At 31.8% G+C, this 3,378-nt stretch overlaps 1 long non-coding RNA gene across 1 annotated transcript in view; it reads left to right on the top strand.

The window, feature by feature from the left end:
• Window positions 1-497: 497 nt before the first annotated feature.
• Window positions 498-3,378, top strand: part of LOC111089140 — an 8,261-nt gene continuing 5,380 nt past the window's right edge. Inside the window, exon 1 of the long non-coding RNA XR_002613472.1 lies at window positions 498-667. This is a non-coding gene — a long non-coding RNA (uncharacterized LOC111089140). The remainder of the gene's footprint in view (window positions 668-3,378) is intronic.

Below are 3,378 nucleotides of genomic sequence, written 5' to 3'. Positions count from 1 at the left end.
GGGCTATCTGTTCTGTGCCCACCACGGCTATCGAAACCCGGTTTCCAGGGTTGTAAATCCGCAGACATACTGCTGTGCCACTGGGGGGGGGGGGGCATTTAGTTTGACCAATGTAGACTTTTTTGCGTGAGCATTGGATCGAACATATTTATTATTTTTGGAAATTACTGGAAAGGCCTTCTCCTTTATTTAGTTTATAGTTATAGTTAATTTTAACTATATTGTTTCTTTGAACTTGCTTATTTTTTATTTTGTAGAACAAATTGTTGATTATATTGGTATCAAATCCTCGTGATACAGCAACATTTTTTTAAGTCTAAGTAGATATTTGGCATACGCCAAATTAATGTTTTGTAAACGCTAAATTTTTATGTTTAAGCACGGTTTATTCTTTTGGAGGGAATAGACTAATACTATTTGGTCTTCGGTACCCTGCTGTTCATATTACGTCATCAGTATTTCTTGCGATTAAAACGTCCAAAAAAACCATTTTTTTTGTGACTTTCGGCTTCGTAAATTATAAAAATATCTTAACCAACAGTCGCCCTTGGATACAACAGTGAAAGTTTCAATTTCGTAACATATGTATAAATAGGTTTTCGAAGGCATATGCCGAGTCCTTAATTCTAGTTGAACTGGAAGTAGGAGTTGAGACAATTTTAGCAGGGTAATAATTTCTTCTTTTTCAGTTTGAGGTGAAAATGTCTCAATTTTTTTTGAAAGTCCCAGTTATTGGAACATATTACAGAACATGCGTATGTAACAGGTTTAAAATTGAGTGACTTTTTGCTGTTTAGTGAAAGAAGTAATATTCGGTCTGAATAACAAGGACAAAAACTTTTACAAAAACAGAAGTTCGCCGGAGATGAAAGTGATAAGCGATTGCTGTTTTTTGTTGAAATTCATGCAAAGTTACTTGAGGGCTATTTACGCTAGTTGTTCCTAATTTTCGAATGATAAACTAGATGAAAGGCAGCTATTCAACGCTACCCACCGTCATCTCGTGGACTACTCTAATCGAATAGTGAGTTATAATCGTCACTCTGATAACGCACCTACGGCCCAAAAGTTCGGAGTGCGATTCTTTTTTTCTGATGGTAACGGTGCGTAAAACATATAACTCCATATCCACAGTCCATTACGCTCACAATTGGGCCGCGCTTGGCTCAGTATGTTGTTATTACTAGAGTTAAACAGTTTAAATAGAAGAAACTGGACTTAATGAAAACCAAAGAGAAACTGTAATCCAATAAAAATAACACTGAATTTCCTTAATACAATAAAGTCGGTTTAACAAAATTTAAAATTGGGAATGAATCATATGCGGAATTTAATTAGAGAGAGAGAGGGGGGTGGCTTTATATATAACATGTGAGTAACATCCTGTTGAAGTTTAGGATAGTTGAATCCATTTGGGTTTATATTAGCGGATATAAAGGAAAAAGCTTTTAGTGGGAAATTGTTACAGACCACCAGATGATACTGATAAAATTAGTGAGGAACTTTAAATTGAGATTAAGATTTCAACTGTTAATGAAATCATAATTATGGGTGATTTTAATTTCAGGCATATAGATTGGGAAATGTTAAAGTCAAATCATGAGTGTGAAAGGTTATTGGAAATTGTTCAGGATGGCTTTCTTCACCAGTTAGTCAAGGAACCAACCAGAAACAATGCTATTTTAGATTTATTCTTAACTTCTAATACAGAAATGTTTGAGAGGGTGGAAACCAGGGAGCATCTGGATGCAAGTGATCATTGTTCTCTTAGGTTTGATGATTGCTGCATATGGAGATCAGGAATAATGATATTTTGGTTACAAAATGTCCAAAAAAGCAAATTTTTAAGGGATACATACAAGAATTATCTGTTGTGAATTGGGAAGCTGAGTTATTTGGAGATACCGATCAAATGTGGAACATTTTAAAAAATAAAATTTTAAATATTGAAGATAAACATATTCCTTATAGAAAGAAAAGGAATAGCTGCAAGTAAAAAACCAAGTTGGCTCACAATTAAAGAGAAGCATCATAAGTTTAAGAAAATTAAATTGATGGGTATGAAAGGAGGTTATAGAAGCCCGAGAAAGTTGTTCAAATGGAAACCTGCTCCTCCCATAAAAAGAAAAACTTGTGTTGTATATTATAGGATAGCCCTAAGTAACAGTTTTGGGGAACAACATTGCTTACTTTTAAAATAATTTTTTTCGGCATTAAATACAGTAATTTACACTGGAACTAAGTTGTTATAACCACATAATTTACATTAACCTTTATCAGTGCCATAAAAAAAATTCAAGAATTCAAATTTCTCTTTGCTATTTTTTAGGGTACTCTGATCAGAACCTAAATATGAAGTGTTAAATATGTAAAGCTTGAAAATAAGTTACCTTTTTATGTAGAACTCACCCAAGGTGAATGTAAAGATAACATGGAGAAAACGTGAAACTTTTATTGTCACACAAGTGGTACAGACTAAGATAAAGCTTTTGTAGAATATTGTATGATTATTTGAATGTAATCACAATTCATGTTAATTATGTGGAAAGCACAAGGTAAATAAAGTCACAACCCACACTTAATATTACTTGATAAAAGATATATTTATAGGATAGAATACTTTGAGTTTGATGTATTTATCATAAAATTAACTTTATCTGTTGGCAAAAACATGCTGCACCATGCTCAATTATTTATCATCTTTTAAACTTTGTAGGAAAATAGCCAAAATTAAAGTTAGTAAAGTTAAGTAATAAAAGTTTATAAAGTAATTCAGTACATGTATCATGTTAATCTCTAATTATCATGTTTTGGTATCCACACAGTTTATCATCACAATTAATGCTAGCTCACATTCTGATCACACTGTAGAATTCAATCAAAAGCATCACAAAGATATTATGACAGGAAGAACTTTTTCAATGAAAAAAAGTACTTAATTACAACACACAGAACACAAACCTGAACAAAAATTAACCATAAAAAATTTATAACTATAAAACACTCCTTCAGTGAACAAAAATGTAACTGTTTTTAGCTTACCACATGAAAAAGTAAGACATTAATCTATGAAAACAGAAATTAAACAATGTCAAAAAAATTCGTAATTCATGGCATGATGTACAAGTTAAACATTCATTCACTCTTACAGCAAATGAGTAAACCTGAAAACATCTACAGACTTTACACTTTGTTTACCGATTATTTGCCTTTAAAATAGATTAAATAACATCTGATTGAGATATATATTAAAAAGTGGGGGGAAAAAAAGAGACATTACAAATATTTAGCTACTACTTATGGTTTGTAATTGACATTATAACAAGGAAATACATAATATTGAAGCTATATCAGCTAGTAAATTAGATTAATGAGGTT

This window comes from Limulus polyphemus, unplaced genomic scaffold (genome assembly GCF_000517525.1).
Source record: "Limulus polyphemus unplaced genomic scaffold, Limulus_polyphemus-2.1.2 Scaffold5362, whole genome shotgun sequence".
Lineage (NCBI taxonomy): Eukaryota > Metazoa > Arthropoda > Merostomata > Xiphosura > Limulidae > Limulus > Limulus polyphemus.
This window is presented reverse-complemented; position numbering and strand designations above follow the sequence as displayed.